The sequence below is a fragment of the Triturus cristatus genome, chromosome 5_2, assembly GCF_964204655.1.
Source record: "Triturus cristatus chromosome 5_2, aTriCri1.1, whole genome shotgun sequence".
NCBI classification, from domain to species: Eukaryota; Metazoa; Chordata; class Amphibia; order Caudata; family Salamandridae; genus Triturus; species Triturus cristatus.
Genome location: NC_140588.1, coordinates 1,076,087,990 through 1,076,109,263, shown reverse-complemented (window position 1 = coordinate 1,076,109,263; position 21,274 = coordinate 1,076,087,990). Strand labels below are relative to the sequence as shown.

The following is a 21,274-nucleotide window of genomic DNA, read 5'->3' as shown; positions in this document are numbered from 1 at the left end:
GGCCGGTGGCTGGGGCAGAGAGCAGAAGATACCCAAGAACAAGGGGCCTGTGGCCTGGGCAGAGGGCAGAAGATACCCAAGAAAAAGGGTCTAGCAGCCAGGGCAGAGAGCATAAGATACTCAAGAACAAGGGGACCGTGGGCTGGGCAAGGGCAGAAGATACCCAAGAACAAGGGGCTCACTGCCAGGACAGAGGACATAAAATACCCAAGAACAAGGGGCCCATGTCTGGGGAAGAGAGCAGAAGATTCCCAAGAACAAGGGTCCAGTGGCTGGGGCAGAAGATACCCAAGGACAAGGGGCCTATGGTTGGGGCAGAGAGTAGCAGATACTCAAGAACAAGGGGCCCATGGCATGGACAGAGGGCATAAGATACCCAAGAACGTGGGGCTCACAGCCGATGGCAGAGAGCAGAAGATACCCAAAAACAAGGGGCCCGTGGCATGTACAGAGGGCATCAGATACCCAAGAACAAGTAGCCCGTGGCATGTACAGAGGGCATCAGATACCCAAGAACAAGGGGCTCGCTGCTGGTGGCAGAGAGCAGACGATACCCAAGAACAAGGGGCCAGTGGTCTGGGCAGAAGATACCCAAGAACAAGGGGCTCATGGTGGGGGCAGAGAGTAGAAGATACCCAAGAACAAGGGGCCCGTGGTGGGGGCAGAGAGTAGAAGATACCCAAGAACAAGGGGGCTGTGGCTGAGGCAGAGAGCAGAAGATACCCCAAAACAAGAGGCTCATGGTGGGGGCAGAGAGTAGAAGATACCCAAGAGAAAGGGGCCAGTGGCTCGGGCAGAGATACTCAAGAACAAGTAGCCATGGGTTAGGGCAGAGGGCATAAGATACCCAAAACAAGGGGCCCGTGGTGGGGGCAGAGAGTAGAAGATACCCAAGAACAAGGGGGCTGTGGCTGAGGCAGAGAGCAGAAGATACACCAAAACAAGAGGCTCATGGTGGGGGCAGAGAGTGAAAGATACCCAAGAGGAAGGGGCCAGTAGCTGGGGCAGAAGATACTCAAGAACAAGGAGCCAAGGGTTAGGGCAGAGGGCATAAGATACCCAAAACAAGGGGCCCGTGGCTGGGGCAGACAGCAGAAGATACCCAAGAACAAGGGACCCATGACTGGGGCTGAAGATACCCAAGAGCAAGGGGCTCATGGCTGGGGTGGAGAGCAGAAGATACCCAAGAAAAAGGGGCCCGTGCCTGGGCATAGAGCAGGAGATACCTGTGGCCAGGACGGATGGCAGGAGATGCCCCAGAAAAAGGGGCTGTTGGCTTGTAGGGCAGAGAGCATGAGATAGCCAAGAATAGGCAGCCATGGGCTTGTGGGGAGGCTACATTTAATGAAGTGTCAGTGGCCTTTCACTCTGCTGCATCAGCCTGACTTGCCTCAAACAACAAGGAGCCTTCATGGCCCAGCAGGAAGCTCTGGTGTTTTGGCTAGCAGAGGGTATTTTCCAGAAATGTTATTGAAGACAAGCCGCAGACAGGAGATAAGGTCATCAGAAAAAGGAAGAGCATCGCCTAATTATTAGAAAGTAAAGTAGCCCAAGGTCGAGCTCCATAAATGTTGATCTAACAAGAATGCTCTTTCTAAGTATTTTAATTACCTGCTGTGTGAACAGTCGCTGCTGAAATATATTACACCACAAACATGATCACTGCAGTGCAAGAGCTGACCTATGAAAGTATTGTAATTATTGTGACATATTTGGGCAAACATTAATTATTTGTATTCTGGAATTACAACTTGAATGCCAACAGGGCAGCAGTAGCTACTCACAAAAAGTGGAAGACTCAGCATTTATAGCTATTGTTCTGTGGCTTTCCAGAGGGTTGCACCATAGCTCAGGATGCCGAAGTCTGTGGTTTAACATCAGGGATTTCTTGGAGGAGGAATGTGGGCTAACAGCAAAGGTGCAGACTTCGAAGCTAAAAGACCTGGGGATGTTCCCAATTTTAAATGATGTAATCCTGGGCGAGACCATGTTATGTGTAGTGCCTTGGTTCACTTTGCATTGTGTGCCATGCATAAAAGAGCATCTTTTCATATTGAGGCAACAAAAAGTGCGCGACCAGGACTGTCTCCCTCTCAACACCCTACACCCTTCATTCCAGCAGCTGTTACTTTTGGAATTCCATGACCTGGTGAAGGCAGGCGGGTCTGATTGGCCATCTCTAGGGGTGTACGAAACTGCGCCTTTGTGACATTCATCACGGCTAAAGCTGTGCAACATCTGTCACGCCAATGTCCATGGCGATGTTTTATACAAACAATACATGATTCGTGGGCGAAACCTAGGGGCATATTATCAAGGGGCCGCGATAAAATTATCTAAAAAGCGGCGATAATTTTATCGCAATATTAGCAAGGACACGCTAGCTTTTCCGTGGTTTAGCACCCGCTTTGCATCGCATCATTAATGAGATGCAAAGTAGGCGTGCCTCAATAGACTACATGGGTAAATAACGCAAAGGCAGTTTGCGATATTTACAACAATGCCCCGCCGGCGTAGCGATAAACAAAATCGCGCTAACCGGCCATTAACGCCAGTGTTAGGCATACTTTGCATGGGAGGTGGAATGTGGGGTTACGACCACAGGGTCGTATCAGCAAGGTCATTGCTGTTTAGCAGGGAACATCGCTGGTTTTCCAGCGATGTTGGGACATTTCCCTGCTATCGCTGGAATTTTCATCGCCAATGGGCTAAGCGTTGTAAATACAGCGCTTTCTTGGCGATGAATTCCAGCGATAGCCAGCGTTAGGGAAACTCGCGCTAGGCGCGGCCAGCGATAATTATCGCTGCCGCTTGTTAATATGCCCCCTAGAATTCCAACCTTCCCTGGAACTCCTAACGAGGACTCATTTGAAATATTCAGCATGTGGTTGGACGCCTCTGCTCAGAAGTCTCGCCCTTTCCACCCGAGCCGCCCAGATTACAATAAAGCCTATTCACCTTCACCCAGAGAACTATTGTGTTCTGGAGGGACTGCTGCACCAACTAGATCTTTCTTCCAGTCAGGAGGGTGTGACAAGCTTGATTCTAGGTTCCAATAGGGCTGCCAGCTCCATCCATGGACCACAATCCTCCTCCCATACCCTGGACAGGAATCACTGGACCGAGGAGGGTTGGCCACTTCCTGCATGGTTGAGTCCTCTGGCAGGTCCCAGTCAGAGCTGCATGCACCGTGTGTTGTCCTTGGACTATGGGCTCCACGACTAACTGCTGGTGACCCAAGCTACATAGCCCGGTCAGATCACCAGCAGGCCTGAGAGCACATCCGGGACTGGGGGGCCAATCGCCAACCCTTCATGTTAGAAAATGTCCTGGACAGGGTTCCTATGTGTGGGCAGGGCTCCGCTTCTTAACTTGGGCAAAAGGCTCTGACTGGAATAACTCCAGCAGGCCTGGGCTCCTGGGACTAGGCTCCATTTGTTGGCGCATTGTGTCACAAAGTGCACAGGACAGGGTTCAGCAGGCCCGGGTATAGCTCCCCTGCTTCGCTGAGGTGAAACATTGTGATCAGGCTGCAGTCAGAGCTCTGGTATGGTCCCATGTCTGGCGGGGCCTGAGCCCAGGCCGGGCTCTGGCTGCAGGCCTGTGGTGTCCATTTGCACCTGGCTTGTCCCCCAAAGGGCAAGCGTAACCACCCTTTGGACAGCATAGTTTGAGCAGATGGTCATTCTCGGAGTCTGGTCATCTGGCTGCAGGCAGCATGGGAATGAATGACACACCCGAAAGGCTAGACTGCCCTGGAAGTCCCAAAGAGGTCTCGTTTGCAGCTTCTAGTCAAGCCAGGGGTCCAGGAGGTTAGATACATTTGATCAAATGACCCCTCCTGTCACCCAGGGTGCATGATTTCAACAAAAGTTTGTAACCTTTCTCTGACTTAATAGGAATAGGGTGCTAGGGGCCCTTTTGTCATCCTGTCACTCTTAATCAATCAATCAATCAATCAATGCATTTGTATAGCGCACTACTCACCCAGAGGGTCTCAAGGCACTAGGGGAGGGGGGTCCGCTACTGCTCGAACAGCCAGGTCTTGAGTTGTTTCCTGAAGGCGAGGTGGTCCTGGGTCTGGCGGAGGTGGGTCGGGAGGGAGTTCCATGTCTTGGCGGCGAGGTAGGAGAAGGACCGTCCTCCTGTGGTGGCTCTTCGGATGCGGGGGATGGTGGCGAGGGCGTGGCCGGTCGATCGAAGCTGGCGTTTGGGAGCGTAGAAGTTGAGGCGGCTGTTGAGGTATCCTGGGCCTTGGTTGTGTAGGGCTTTGTGTGCGTGGGTGAGGAGACGGAAGGTGATTCTCTTGTTGACCGGGAGCCAGTGCCGGTCTCTCAGGTGTCCGGAGATGTGGCTGCGACGGGGGATGTCGAGGATGAGTCGTGCTGAGGCGTTCTGGATCCGCTGGAGTCTCTTCTGGAGTTTGGCGGTGGTTCCGGCGTAGAGGGAGTTGCCGTAGTCCAGCCGGCTGGTGACGAGGGCCTGGGTAACCGTCTTCCTGGTCTCGGTGGGGATCCACCGGAAGATCTTACGTAGCATGCGCAGGATGTTGAAGCACGACGAGGAGACGGCGTTGACTTGTCTGGTCATGGAGAGGGAGGAGTCCAGGATGAAGCCCAGGTTGCGTGTGTGGTCTGTTGGTTGGGGTGCGCTGCCTAGGGCGGGGGGCCACCAGGAGTCGTCCCAGGCGGAGGGTGAGGATCCCAGGATGAGGACTTCCGTCTTGTCCGAGTTCAGTTTCAGGCGACTTTTCTTCACCCATTCGGCTACCTCTTTCATCCCTTCGTGAAGGTTGGCTCTGGCGGTGGCGGGGTCGTTGGTGAGGGAGAGGATCAGCTGGGTGTCGTGTTGAGGGGACTGCGAGGGCCCCTCTTCTAACATGCACTTTGGTGCCTCCACAACCCTCCGTTCTCAGAGAGCAGGCTGGGGCCCTGCATTCTGATCAATTAGAGATGGACTTCTTGGCCAGCCTTGGCTATTCTTTCAAGCAAAGAGCTTCCACACTGCCTGGGACTGTCTGCCTCAAGGATTTGCCTCTCGGGAAGTCCCTCTGACAGAGGGTCTCCCCACCCAGCAACGCAATGATTGAGCAGCCTGGCAGCTCACTATCCCAGTGGTCTGGCAAGGATGCATGCAGTAGGGGGCACCAGTCTCAGATGCCACCTGATGTCCATGCCTCACATGCCATTGCCACTTTTTCACTGAGTATATTTCCACAGTAGCTTGGAATGATCGTTCCTTGGGGCAGTGACGCCAGCCTCCTACATCTTTGCCAGGCTGCACCTTGGCCCACCACTCCCTTCTGTCGTTAAGGAGCAGGCTGGGCTACCAGTGCCTGTGCGATCATCCTGTCCTCCCATCCCTGCAAGCAGCACAGGCTCACAAGCTCTTGATAGGGTCATAGGTCTGTCTGGGACAGGCACATGTCTCCCTCTTTTCTCCAGCAGTAGCAAATACCTAGTTGATACTTTCAGTATCACAAGCTTGTCTTGGATTAAGCCATGCATGTTTAAGTACATATAGCCTGTACAGTGAAGCTGAAAATGGCTCAATAAATCAGTTATGAATCCCTAGATCACTCCACGGGTTCGGATAACTGTAGTATTGCTAGAGCTAATGCGTGCTGAATAGATCTCACCTCAATGGATGCATGCATTCATCAGACCGACCAATAGGGGCTCGCCTGGATGCTTTGGTTGCTCAAGATAACCTCAGACCAATTGCATGTGCCCATGATGTCAACAATACATTGGGATATCTACCTTGTCAACTTTGAATCGTATTTTCAGTGTCTACGACGATGAGGTCAGGGGAATCAGTGTTCACTTCTGGAGAAGTAGCCTGCAAAATGGATGCCAGATCTAAGGAAAGCAGCAGGTGCACAAATTACCCACTCCTGACTTGGGGATGTAGTAATTAAAATAATGACGCATGACTCATTCAAGCCCCTGTAGTGGAATGAGTGCACTGTATATCATTTAACAAGGATCCATCGGATGATCAGTCTGGTGACAGCACTCATGGTAATTCCAGGTCCAATAGTGAATTTTACAATTTCTACAGTTAAAAAGCCTGTAGCTGGATCTTGGCATCAGCCTGGTGGTCCACCACAAGATGAGCTAAGATCCTATCCCAGCCCCTGCCTACAGCCCCTTGATTCTCTTGACTGAGTGTTCTGGGGGGCTGAAGCATTTACTAAATTGGTGGAATCCTTCAGCTATGAATAATCGAGAGAACTCTGCTTCAATTATGTTGGTTTTGGAATTGGGACACATTGATCATCAGATCTTCTGGCCACAGGTTTCCGCCAGGGCTATCCCTGTCTGAGGGTTTCTTGAATGCCAATTTCACTTGGGTTCTGTTAGAGCATGACTATGGCTTTGCAGGGGGCTTTGTTCCCTTTGTCCCCCCCAGGGCTGCACACCACTGACATGCCTGTCCTCTCTGGAACACAGGTATCTGGGCTGTCCCTTAAATGATATCCTAGGAGACATGACTGATTGTAATGCGTGGCTGTCTGTGGTGTCCCGCGGCTGCTCGCGTACATTGTCTTCAGCATCTTTTCCACAACCAAGGATGGGAGGTCACCATACCCCCTGCTGGTGTAGTTCTAGCTCTCACTTTATGGTCTTCGGACCCCGATCTGGGAAAATCACACTCTTTTAGCCTCTATCTGCCCCACCAAGTTCCTTAAACTTCAGCATCCAATTGCGACCTCATATGAGACAAGGCAACTCCCTGAATTTAAGCGTATTACTAAGCAGAGGAAGCTAAACTAAAAAGGATTCAATTCTAATAGCCAAAAGTACCTAAGTGAAAGTTAAAAATAACTTAGAAGGGAGTTCAAGAGGGTGTAAAACCATGAAGAGGTAAACGTGTGGGGTCCGTGCAGTCCACCCTCAGGATTCAACATGATGAGAAGGTTGGTCACCCAGGAGAGTGAACCCCTCTGTGGGACTGCCACCTAGACACACCTGGCTCCTGTACTAACCATTTCCCTGAAGCGGTGTGCCGCAACCAATCTTAGTAGGCTTGGAACACTTCAGGGTGTCAGATCGTTCTCCACTCTGGCGGAGAGTGTTACAGCTGTATCCTGGGGGTTAGGAGGGATTTACAGCATCCGTGACCACCTCCAGCAACTGCCCTGCTCTTCTCTGTGGCAGCTCTGATAGGGATCTGACAGAACCATGCTGCAAAAGCGACTTTTCTTAATTCACCTGATCAGATTGTGCTGCCTGGCAGACAGATCCACGTCAGGTTCCAGGCATCAGTGGTGGTGCTGCTTACCCCCCTGACTTGTCTTGAAACGCGTATCAAGCAGCCTAACTTTTGTGAGTTGGACTGCCAATTAAAACCCTATGGTACATTGAAGTTGAGGGCCGGTGAATGCCAGCTGAGGTGGGATCCTGCCACGGCATCACGGTGAGCACACCACTGGCTCGAGTCACTGACATAATATCGATTACAAAAATATCCCCATACACAAATATCGACACATAAATATCAACATCCTATCTTTATAATTGAAAGTACAAAAACATTGAAAAAACAATATCTATATAAAAAATATCGACGTACAAAATATCGTTTTTTGCCTCGAGTGGTCGCTCCCCTGCCTGCTTGCTGCTGAAAGGCGGTATTGTGCTACAAAGCTGAGTGATTCATTGATTGTAATAGCGCCATAGCGTTTCAGCGTTTCAGAGTTGCGGTACTTTATATTTGCATAGCGAAAAGATTTTAGAGCGTGTGAGCATTTAATTATTTATTTAAACAGCGCCAGGAATCATTATCATTTCCCACCGCCTGGTCACTGCTTCACCGGATGCTTGCTTGGTCGCTCCATTACTTTCCTGCATTGTGTAATTGACATCGTGTGCTATCGGCGCCCTGCTCTGCCCTCCCCTCCATTTTGGCTCTGTTACTGTTGTTGTTGTTCCCTTGAGCCCGCCACGCCTCCCAGCTGAGCCGCCCTCGCCCCTCCCCCTCCACTATCCATATATGACAGTTGTTCCCGCGCGCAGCGTTCACGCGCAGCGCCCGCGCCCAACCCGCGCCGAAGGTGCGCCAAAGGTAAGCCCGTCTACGCCCGTCCGCGCCTGGACCGCGCCCAGCGCCAGACCCCCTGCCCCTCGCGCTGCCCAGCCCCCCCGCATTACCTACGATGCCGCCTCCCTCCTAGCCCTTAACCCCGGTCGCGCCCCCAACTGCGTCCAAGCCGCCCCTGGACAAACTCACGGTCCTTTCTCCTGCTTCTCCTGCAAATTCAGCGGCACCAACAACATCTCCACTACGACCACACCACAGATACCCGACCCCAACCACCTACAATGCATCTTGCTCAACACCCGATCGGTCCACAGGCACGCCATCGACCTATGGAATCTACTAGACACCACTTCTCCGGACATCGCCTTCCTTACGGAAACATGGATGAACGCTTCCTCCGCACCAGACATCACCATTGCCATCCCTGAAGACTATAAGATCACTCGCAAAGACCGTACCAGCCACACAGGAGGAGGAATCGCCATCGTCCATAAGAAATCCATCCGCATCTCAACCAGCTCCGACGCCAACCTCGCCAACTCCGAACACCTTCACTTCCAGATCCACACCGACCCCAAGACCACACTCAGAGGCACACTCCTCTACAGGCCACCAGGACCCCGCGCAAAATTCAGTGAAGACATCACGGACTTCATCACCCCACACGCGCTCCCCTCCAAAGAATACATCCTTCTGGGAGACCTAAACTTTCACCTCGAAAAGATCAACGACCACAACACCGCCACCCTCGTGGACAACCTCGCCAACCTCGGACTTAAACAACTGGTCACTTCCCCCACCCACATCGCAGGTCACACACTCGACCCCATCTTCACCTCCAGCAATCATGTCTCCTTCAGCCACACTACGGATCTCATCTGGACTGACCACAGCTGCGTCCACTTCACCTACAACAAGCCCAAACCCACCAACCACCTCCAACCAACTCTGCAAAGAAACTGGAACAAAATCACCACGGACCAAATCTCCGCATTACTCCTTCAAAACACCCCAGCCCTCTCTTCTAACGTTAACGAAGCCGCCGCCAACCTCACCCTATGGCTATCCAACACCGCTGATACCTTAGCTCCACTGAAAAAACGTCAAAACAAACCCGGCAACAAGAAGGCCTCATGGTTCAACGATGAGCTTAAGAAATCCAAGAAACTCTGCCGCTCCCTCGAAAAGGCCTGGAAAAAAGACCCTACCACCAGCACCAAGGACGCCTTCAAAAACGCCACCCGTACTCACCACCAACTAATCCGAAAAGCCAAGAAAACAGCATTCAAGGATCGACTTGACAACAACGCCCACAACAGCAAGGAACTTTTCAACATCGTCAAGGAATTCTCCAATCCCTCGGCCAACTCCAACGACATCACCCCCTCTCAAACCCTCTGCGACTCCCTAGCCTCATTTTTCCACAACAAGATTGCAGACATCCACAACAGCTTTGACAACCAACCCGGAAACCAACCCACCCCACCATCTGCTGTACACCTTCCCCCCGTGAACACCCTTAACGCCTGGAACCCAATCTCCACTGAGGACACCATCCGCCTGATGAATTCCATCCACTCAGGATCCCCCACAGACCCATGCCCTCACCACGTCTTCAACAAAGCAGACTCCGTCATAGCACCGCACCTCCGAGACGTCATCAACTGCTCCTTCAACTCCGCTACCTTCCCAGAAGACTGGAAACACGCTGAACTCACTGCCCTCCTGAAAAAACCCACAGCAGACCCCACCGAACTCAAAAATTACCGCCCCATCTCGCTTCTTCCATTTCCGGCCAAAGTCATCGAGAAAGCTGTCAACAACCAGCTCGCCGCCTTCCTCGAAGCCAACAAATCCCTCGACCCCTCACAATCTGGCTTCCGAGCAAAACACAGCACTGAGACCGCCCTCATCGCAGCAACAGACGACATTCGAACTCTACTGGACAATGGAGACACAGTCGCCCTCATCCTCCTTGACCTCTCTGCAGCATTCGACACAGTCTGCCACAGCACCCTTTTACAGCGCCTCAGAAACATCGGGATCCAAGGAAAAGCACTTGATTGGATCACCTCGTTCCTCACCGGAAGAACCCAGAGAGTCCGCCTTCCACCATTCAAGTCCGAGGCCTATGAAGTCATCTGCGGCGTACCACAAGGATCCTCACTCAGTCCCACCCTCTTCAACGTATACATGAGCCCCCTCGCGGCCATCGCACGCCATCACAACCTCAACATCATCTCTTACGCGGATGACACCCAACTTATCCTTTCTCTCACCAATGACCCCAGCACCGCCAAAACTAACCTACACGAAGGAATGAAAGAAGTTGCCGAATGGATGAAACACAGCCGTCTGAAACTGAACTCAGACAAAACTGAAGTACTCATTCTAGGTACGTCCCCCTCTTCATGGGACGACTCCTGGTGGCCGGAAGCCCTCGGAAAAGCACCCATCCCGACGGACCACGCACGGAACCTAGGCGTCATCCTGGATTCCTCACTCTCAATGAACAGACAAGTCAGCGCCGTATCCTCTTCCTGCTTCAACATTCTTCGCATGCTCAGAAAAACATTTCGCTGGATCCCCACCGAAACAAGGAAAACTGTCACCCACGCTCTGGTCACGAGCCGACTGGACTACGGAAACACCCTCTACGCAGGTACTACCGCAAAACTCCAGAAGAAACTCCAACGAATCCAAAACGCCTCAGCCAGAATCATATTAGACATCCCACGCAACGAACACATCTCTGGTCACCTCAAAGACCTCCACTGGCTACCCGTCAATAAGAGGATCACTTTCAGACTGCTTACCCACGCACACAAATCACTCTACGACATCGGACCAGAATGCCTCAACTCACGTCTGTCCTTTTACACCCCCTCCCGCCAACTACGCTCTTCCAGCCAAGCCCTCGCCACTATCCCTCGCATCAACAAGACCACCATGGGAGGCAGATCCTTTTCTTACCTGGCTGCTAAAACATGGAACTCTCTCCCCGCATACCTTCGCCTCACCCAGAACCACCTAGCATTCAGAAAGCAACTTAAAACCTGGATATTTGAAAGGTAATCCTCCTCCCCTTCCTAAGCGCCTTGAAACCCTATGGGTATGTAGTGCGCTATATAAGTTTTGTGACTTGACTTGACTTTAATCTATAAAAATAATGTTAAATAAATTAGTTAATAAAATTAACTTTAAAAAAAAATATTTAGATGTAATATACATTTTAACAAATATAATAAATAAATGTAATTTAAAAAACTTTAAACATACATATATAAAATGTAATATATATATGTGTATATTAATTTAAAACAATAAACTTTAAATTTTAATTTGTTTAAAATGTTATAAATATAAAAAAAATTACAAATAAATATATATATATTCACTTAAAAAACCATAGGTTTCACACATGTTATAGTTAGCTGGACATTTCACTTGTAAAAAACCAATGAAATTCCCCCGTTATAGTTACTGCAGGCAACTATAACTCACGCGACCGCAATCCTCTGCTGATGACGTCAGATATTACATCACTGTATTTAGACACTTATTTACCCATGTCTTCTTCCATTAATCTTTAGCTATACATATATTACAAATATTTATTTTTCAGAAAGACACATATGTCATCAGTGATGTAATATCTGACGTCATCAGCAGAGGATTGCGGTCGCGTGAGTTACCATGAGTTCCATGGAGGAGTTTTCCAATATAGCCAAGAAAGTTTGTTCGGGTTCTCCGTTGGACCCCCTGCCGCAGAAACTCTGGAAGGAAGTAGGATCGGATACCTTTCCGTACCTCTACCAGATTATCAATCAGTCACTAACTTGCGGTGTGGTTCCGGCTTGTTGGAAGGTTGCTTTGGTCTCCCCTCTTTTGAAAAAACCCTCGCTGGACCCCGCCTGTTATGAGAACTATCGTCCTATTTCTCTGCTGCCTTTCCCGGCCAAGATAGCTGAGCGCTTGGTGAGCCAGGAGCTCTCGTGCTTCTTGGAGAGCAATTGTAAGCTGGAGGAGAATCAATTCGGTTTCCGTCCTGGGCACGGAACCGAAACTGCACTGATTACCGCCTTGGATGATCTTCGAGTGCGTGCGGATAAGGGGCACTCTGCAACCCTGATTTTGCTAGACTTATCCGCCGCATTCGACACGGTTAATCATAACATCCTCCTACACAGACTCGCAGAGGCGGGGGTTTCTGATCTGGCTCTGAAGTGGCTATGTTCCTATCTCTCAGACAGACAGCAGGCAGTAACTCTGCCTCCGTACCAATCAGATTTCCTGCCCAATAAACATGGTGTCCCTCAGGGTTCTTCAATCAGCCCGATTTTGTTTAACGTTTATATGCAACCACTAGTTAAACTTATCAATTCTAGCAACATCATGGCTGTCAACTATGCTGATGACACGCATCTGATTGTTTCCCTGGATGGTGACCAGGTGGACTCTTTAACTTCCTTCCACAACTGCATGCGGGAAATGACCTCGTGGTTGAGAACTAATACCCTACAGTTCAATAGTGCCAAGACCGAGATTCTACATTGCTCGGTAGGTAAGGTGCCACAAGTCTTACCTTCTAATTTCTGGCCCCTCCCCTTGGACACACCCTTGGTCCCTGTGAAAATCGTGCGTAATCTGGGGGTCTGCTTCAATGAGAAGCTGAGTTTGGAGTCACACGTCAATAAGGTGGCCTCGAATTGCCACATGATTATGAGAGGCCTACGTAGACTCCTACCACTGCTCCCTCCCCATGTTAGAGGAACAGTGGTTCGATGCACAATTCTCAGCCGGCTGGATTATTGTAACGCCCTGATGCTCGAGTCCCCTGGATATCTGATCCAACGACTCCAACGTATTCAGTCAGCTGCTGCAAAACTTGCCCTCCTGAGACCTCGCATTTCTTCTAGCACTAGGGCACTATCTGATCTCCACTGGCTCCCGGTACAACAGAGAATTCTGTTTAAATCTCTGTGCATAGTTTTCACAGCTCTTCATGGCCTTGGCCCCGGGCCGCTGCAAAATCTCTTTGGTTGGTACACTCCCATGCGCAGCCTGCGCTCTTCGGCAGCCAGGCTGGCCAAAATTCCTAAGACAAAGATCTACCTTGGGGGGACGTGCCTTTAGTGCTGCGGCAGCTCGTCTCTGGAATAGTCTCCCTTCGGAGCTCAGACAGGTACAAGAAGTGACATCATTTCGTAGGCAGTTCAAGACCTGGCTCTTTCCTAGAGCATAACCCCTCGTCCTCCTTCCCTTCACTTTGTCATTCAGCACCAGGATGCCCGTAGGGTTGCAGTGCGCTCTATAAATATTTTATACATACATACATACATAGTTGCCTGCAGTAACTATAACGGGGGAATTTCATTTGTTTTTTACGAGTGAAATGTCCAGCTAACTATAACATGTGTGAAACCTATGGTTTTTTAAGTGAATTTGCAAGGTTTTTTAAATGCTAATTCGTAACTATAACGTGTGTGAAACCTATGGTTTTTTCAGTGAATTTGTACGGTTTTTTAAATGCTAAGTTATGTTTTTATTTTATTTTATTTTTTTTCAGGTTTTACACCGTGCGCGCACCGTGCGCGCACCGTGCGCGCTCTCTGGCCACTCAGTGCGCTTCGTGCACCGAGCGCCCACGGTTCGCTGTGCGCACAGGGTGCGCGCACCTCGCGATATAAAAAAAAAAAAAAAAACATGTTTTTTTGTCCCTTGGGGGTCCTTCTGTGACCCCCTGACCAAGGCTAGGGGGTCAGGAACTGTCCCCTCTGCCCCCTTTTCACGTTGTCCACCTTTGATTTTCACCTCCTCAGACTGCGAGAGACAAAATGGCGGCCGACACTTCTTGGTTTCGACCGATTTGAATGTTTACCGACATCTAACAACCAATCAGAATTGCGCGAGGCTCATGAAAGTGCTTCGGTACAACATCCAGGGTATCTCCAAGCCTGCAATTGGCTGCCTGGTTCGCCTTGGAGAAGTCTAGCACATCTCCAGCCTCATCTATGCAGAGACCCGGGGTGTACTTGAGGTCTTTCTGGAGAATGTGATCCAGGATGCCTTAAACCTACAACAAGCACGTCAAGAGGAAGACCATTGCCTCAATGGTTGTTGCCTATGTCCTGAAGCGCCAGGGGCCCGCTCTGAACAGATTTGGTGGTTAGATACTTCTACATACTCCCAAAGTAATAGGATTATGAGAAAGAGGTGATTGGCAGGTAAATATTCACAATATTCCTATCTATATGTGCCACATAGTAGGGGGGGTATAATTAAGGCAAAATCTCTCACAAGCAAAATCTGACGTCACACAAATGTTGTCAAAGCCAGTTACATGTGTGCATTTTGGCTGCCGTGTGTAGAATGAATTTATATTTTTTAAAGATGAGGAACCTGACTACACTCGCGTATATAGAAAAGAGAATCCCTTTTACTTCTGGAGGGGGAGAAGGGGAGTCGGGGGGTGGGGGGGGGGGGGGGGGGGGTTAAACACGTTTTCTGATAATGTAGTTATGAAAGGTTTTCATGTATGCAATTCTTACTGTGTGCGTAGGTTCAGCGGCTGATCTTCGAGGGTCATCTCGGTATGTGCTTCCAGAGGGAGGGGAATTATTTCAGACGGCGTAAGAGCCCGGTTCTCTTCAACCTCCATGGCACGCACAGCTTCTGCAGCCAACGGTAAAAATAAACCGATAAAATATTGAGAAACATGAACAAAAGCGTACAGGTCCCAAAAAAATACGTCACACCTGTACCTACAGAGAAGCTTGTGGAAGATAGAAAAACCGCAGAAAACAGAATATTTCTTAACTTCATAGAACACAGTAAAGAACTTGAAAAATGTGTCTGCCTACATTTCGGCGAGATACAACTCCAGAAAGGATGGGGATGGACAAACACATTTCAGATGACAGTAAAATGGCAACGCAAGGGTGACAATAAACATCATAAGGGGACAAGGGCGTTTAGCCTGCAAAGGTTTGAGTGACACATAACATATAATTGAAGATTCATTTGCTCCTAGTATAGCAAATGGGAAGAGATTCGAAACAGTGGCCAAAAAATAAGACCAACGTGTGTCGTTAAATTACACACAAAAGACTACTGTGGATAATTCATACTTACGTCTGCATTATCAGATGTCTGTTAATTACATCAAAGAAATGACTATTATTTACAGTGCTTAGAAATCACAGAACTGTGGTATGAAGTAATACATAATAAAACAAGTTAATGTTTTACAGTCACAGTTTACTTTACAAACATAATTGGGGCGTGAAAACTGCTGGTGCTACCAACAGGCAGGCTCAGGACAGAGCGACCCGTCTGACTCAGGATCACTGCGGTACGCCTGGAGAGCACGGAACATCTATGGGTCCCTTGTGGATAAATGTTAATGCACTTCGTCAGCTGCACTGGACCTTTCAGTTTATTCCATCATAACTGGTACCAGGCTCACACTGGTACACGGCTATACCTGTGAAACCCATGTGCTATAAAAATGCTAAATAACACCATCCATGTCCTGATGCACCTTGAAAGCGTAAAACTATAGCCCAAATATCCAAGTACCTTTGTATCCATATGCCTTCTCGCTCACACCTCACTGCATCGACTGTATGAAAATGTGCCTCAACGTACCCCTCCTCCACAGACTGAATTATCTTGGCTCTCATTCTACGCTACGCTTACCTAAAGCACCACAGCGCAGCATCATACTTATAGCCGTCTATGCGCTATACAAATTCAAATAGCAGAAAATCTAGTCCAATATACCTCACTACATTGAAGCCCTAAACGTAAGATTACTGGATGACACCATCATTAATTGCTAAAACAACACAATTCTTCGTTAGTGACCATTTCCTTTACAAATCATAATTGTACCAGAAGTGTTCGTTCAATTACAGCAACTGAAGTGAGCAAGGGCTACAACTGCAAGAATGCATACGTTGCTAAACCCTACTCACAACACGCATGTCTCTACATTACTCTACTAGACACAGGTGTACTCGACCATACCCCGCTGTACCTCTGTTCTAAACCGCTGCGCTCAAATTAGGATGACCACATGTGGACAGTTCGTTCTTTGAGCTTGAAGCCTGTTATAATTTACACTCTCTAAACACAGGTTCAGTTCCGTGAATAGCATGTTGAGCGGGTCAGAGTTTACGACATCTCAAAATACTGGTAACCAATCAGAGACAAAGAGACATAGTCTACACATGGCGAATCCTGGTCAAAATACTGGGTTGGTTGCGGGCCTATACACTGTCATTGGCTAAAAGAGTTCCTGTCATTTAGCAATTGGCTATCGGGGTCCCGCGAAGCCGTACCGCGGCTTGTGATCGGCTGGCTATGAGAACGTCCATTGGATGTCTGAAGCAGCATGTGCCCCTGAGCAGAAATTACCTACAGCGCTTCCACTTCCGTCAGTGGGCGGGTTTGGATTGGGTGATTATGCCTGTCCGTCTCTACCAGAGGACATCTAGGTCTGATGCAACGGGGACACCCGGGGACACGCAGGACCAGTGCCGATGAGTAGACGCTGCGGAGTGGCAACGTTAGTATGAGTGGATTCCCCACAGAGGAGCGCCCGTTGTACTCTCCGCCGCCGATAGCCACCCGGCCAGTACGTGTCACTCTCTGCGGCCCCGCCCTCAGGAGCACTGCGGCTCTGCGCCCGGAGTCCAGCTCAGTGCTAAAGAGCACCTCGGAGTACAATGTGCGTGCTCTGACAAGCAAAGACGGCCAACACTTCCTGGTTTCGACCGATTGGAATGTTTACCGACATCTAACAACCAATCAGAATTGCGCTCGCGCACGGCAGGGTGCGCGCACGGTGCGCGCGTATAGATATTGATATGCTTTTAAATGCTATTTTCTCAGGAAATACTGAACAGATTTACACCAGACCTGCAAAAGGCACTTCCTTGACCTTATGGCTACCTCTCTGCCAAATTTCAAGTAATTCTGTTCAGCCGTTTGGGCTCTAGCTGTGTCTAAAGGTCCTATGGAAAAATGCATGGGGAAAACGTGTTTTGGGACCCCCCTTTTTTCTCGGCCCCCGCTTGACGAATCACCCCGAGACTTTCAGGGTAGGAGCTGAACGGAGCGCCCCATTAGTTTTGAAAATTTCGTGAGGATTCGTCAACCGCCGCCAAAGTTATTCAAAATAGAATTTTGAGATTTCCTATGGAAACTAGGTTGTAACTATAACTATCTACTGGCGACCGCCAGTAGATTTTATATATATATATATATATATATATTTTGTTTGCATACAAATGTCCTGCACGGAAGGAGCACCTTCCCAGCCGGTGCACACGTCGAGATCAGGACACGATCTCGGTATTAATTCAACACAAATGAAAAAAGACGCGGCAGTCCTCTCGATGATTGAGATGTTAGTTTAATCTCAGATAGTAACCCTCCCTACGCGTTTCGAACCGTAGTTCCTGGTCACGGTAGACTATTACAACAGTAACAGTCTACCGTGACCAGGAACTACGGTTCGAAACGCGTAGGGAGGGTTACTATCTGAGATTAAACTAACATCTCAATCATCGAGAGGAGTGCCGCGTCTTTTTTCATTTGTGTTGAAATATATATATATATATATATATATATGTTTTCAAAAGTTACCCCTTCAGGTGGAGTGCACACTCGGGATCGCTCCTTCATTACAGGTAGGTTTTTCAGCCACAACCTCTTAGCTTCAGCCAACGCGTTTCGGGCAGGAACGCCCTTCTTCATGGGCCGTGAGTGAAGGTGACGACAAGAAAGCACTGCCAGTAAAATCCCTCTTTTATTTCACAATCAGCATGTTGTTAATCACCCAATGCATTCTGGGACTGGTAGTGCAAAATATCGCTAACCCATGTGGGCGTCGTCAGAGTCACTCCTATAAACAATCAAAATGGGATAATTGTGTGCTGTCCGCCTCACTGTACAATATATTCGGCATCTCCCGCTCCACTCAAACTGTACAATGCAAACAGCAAGTGGACCCGCGTGGCTCCGGGGGTGGAACGCCGATGTAGCAGCAGCCACACAGGAATTACCTCTTCCGCGTAGCTGACCAATTCCAACAGCACACGGACCCACGAGGAACAGGCGGTGGTGCTCCTCCGTGACCAAGGGCTGGTCACTAATTTGTTTTCAAAAGTTACCCCTTCAGGTGGAGTGCACACTCGGGATCTCTCCTTCATTACAGGTAGGTTTTTCAGCCACAACCTCTTAGCTTCAGCCAACACGTTTCGGGCAGGAACGCCCTTCTTCATGGGCCGTGAGTGAAGGTGACGACAAGAAAGCACTGCCAGTAAAATCCCTCTTTTATTTCACAATCAGCATGTTGTTAATCACCCAATGCATTCTGGGACTGGTAGTGCAAAATATCGCTAACCCATGTGGGCGTCGTCAGAGTCACTCCTATAAACAATCAAAATGGGATAATTGTGTGCTGTCCGCCTCACTGTACAATATATTCGGCATCTCCCGCTCCACTCAAACTGTACAATGCAAACAGCAAGTGGACCCGCGTGGCTCCGGGGGTGGAACTCCGATGTAGCAGCAGCCACACAGGAATTACCTCTTCCGCGTAGCTGACCAATTCGAACAGCACACAGACCCACGAGGCACAGGCGGTGGTGCTCCTCCGTGACCAAGGGCTGGTCACTAATTTGTTTTCAAAAGTTACCCCTTCAGGTGGAGTGCACACTCGGGATCGCTCCTTCATTACAGGTAGGTTTTTCAGCCACAACCTCTTAGCTTCAGCCAACGCGTTTCGGGCAGGAACGCCCTTCTTCATGGGCCGTGAGTGAAGGTGACGACAAGAAAGCACTGCCAGTAAAATCCCTCTTTTATTTCACAATCAGCATGTTGTTAATCACCCAATGCATTCTGGGACTGGAAGTGCAAAATATCGCTAACCCATGTGGGCGTCGTCAGAGTCACTCCTATAAACAATCAAAATGGGATAATTGTGTGCTGTCTGCCTCACTGTACAATATATTCGGCATCTCCCGCTCCACTCAAACTGTACAATGCAAACAGCAAGTGGACCCGCGTGACTCCGGGGGTGGAACTCCGATGTAGCAGCAGCCACACAGGAATTACCTCTTCCGCGTAGCTGACCAATTCCAACAGCACACGGACCCACGAGGCACAGGCGGTGGTGCTCCTCCGTGACCAAGGGTTGGTCACTAATTTGTTTTCAAACGTTACCCCTTCAGGTGGAGTGCACACTCTGGATCGCTCCTTCATTACAGGTAGGTTTTTCAGCCACAACCTCTTAGCTTCAGCCAACGCGTTTCGGGCAGGAACGCCCTTCTTCATGGGCCGTGAGTGAAGGTGACGACAAGAAAGCACTGCCAGTAAAATCCCTCTTTTATTTCACAATCAGCATGTTGTTAATCACCCAATGCATTCTGGGACTGGTAGTGCAAAATATCGCTAACCCATGTGGGCGTCGTCAGAGTCACTCCTATAAACAATCAAAATGGGATAATTGTGTGCTGTCCGCCTCACTGTACAATATATTCGGCATCTCCCGCTCCACTCAAACTGTACAATGCAAACAGCAAGTGGACCCGCGTGGCTCCGGGGGTGGAACTCCGATGTAGCAGCAGCCACACAGGAATTACCTCTTCCGCGTAGCTGACCAATTCCAACAGCACACGGACCCACGAGGCACAGGCGGTGGTGCTCCTCCGTGACCAAGGGCTGGTCACTAATTTGGTCAGCTACGCGGAGTTCCACCCCCGGAGCCACACGGGTCCGCTTGCTGTTTGCATTGTACAGTTTGAGTGGAGCGGGAGATGCCGAATATATTGTACAGTGAGGCCGACAGCACACAATTATCCCATTTTGATTGTTTATAGGAGTGACTCTGACGACGCCGACATGGGTTAGCGATATTTTGCACTACCAGTCCCAGAATGCATTGGGTGATTAACAACATGCTGATTGTGAAATAAAAGAGGGATTTTACTGGCAGTGCTTTCTTGTCGTCACCTTCACTCACGGCCCATGAAGAAGGGCGTTCCTGCCCGAAACGCGTTGGCTGAAGCTAAGAGGTTGTGGCTGAAAAACCTACCTGTAATGAAGGAGCGATCCCGAGTGTGCACTCCACCTGAAGGGGTAACTTTTGAAAACATATATATATATATATATATATATTTCACCTCCGTTTGCTTCGGTATGCCCACCACCTCCAAACCAGAGTGCGCGTCGACGGAAGGACCTCCCAAGCACGGTCCGATAATATTTGACAAACTTCCTACAAAGCAGGAGAGTCGACGCCGTGTCATATGCGCAAAATGTCCTTTATTTCAGTCAGCTAGAACGTTAGACGCGTTTCGCTTGTCCTGCAAGCTTGTTCACTAACAATCTCCATAAAGTTTTGCCGCCATTATAAGCGTTGCGTGTGACCGTAATACGTGTTGAACTACTAAACAATAAAGAGTGACAACAGACTTGTAGTCCAAACTGAATCACGGACTCCCCGGCGGCTAATCTTAAAATTGCAAAATTCATTTCACAATAATACAATCAGTCTGCTCTCCTCTGCGCAATCATTAACAATTCTAAAATAAAATTGTAAACAAAATTAAAGTATAATATAAATTTGCATTCTGGAGAGGGCAGACCGTCATATAAGTTTGGGTAGAAGTGAGTCATAAGTGCAAGTTATGCCCCAGTGGGCTAACTCAATCCCAATCACAAAAACACAGTACCCTGTATTGGTTATAAATCATAAATCATAACTTTAAAGAGATACAGTTAAAACATTCTAAAAATCATTCTACTTCAGGCATAGGGAGTGAAACCACAATTATTTTACAAATGTGTATGAAAGCCTTCGGGGATCGTAGTATTGAGCCTAATGATGTAATTAGACTCCAACCTTCTCAGTTTCTTAACTCTATCTCCCCCTCTCTCGTTCACTGGGACTGCATCGATTACGTAGTACTCAAATCCTTTAATGCTTCTGTTGTGGACAAGCGAAACGCGTCTAACGTTGTAGCTGACTGAAATAAAAGACATTTTGCGCATATGACACGGCGTCGACTCTCCTGCTTTGTAGGAAGTTTGTCAAATATATATATGTATTCAGTGAAAAAACCATAGGTTTCACACATGTTATAGTTAGCTGGACATTTTACTCGCAAAAAACCAATGAAATTCCCCCGTTATAGTTAGTTCAGCTAACTATAAC

The 21,274-nt window shown here is 48.9% G+C and overlaps 1 long non-coding RNA gene across 1 annotated transcript in view; it reads right to left on the bottom strand.

The window, feature by feature from the left end:
• LOC146829695 (uncharacterized) overlaps positions 1-16,149 on the bottom strand; it is a 240,452-nt gene extending 224,303 nt beyond the window's left edge. The window contains exons 1-2 of the long non-coding RNA XR_014962036.1: positions 16,088-16,149; positions 14,598-14,721 (exon numbers count right to left, since the gene is read on the bottom strand). This is a non-coding gene — a long non-coding RNA (uncharacterized LOC146829695). The remainder of the gene's footprint in view (positions 1-14,597; positions 14,722-16,087) is intronic.
• Positions 16,150-21,274: the final 5,125 nt, after the last annotated feature.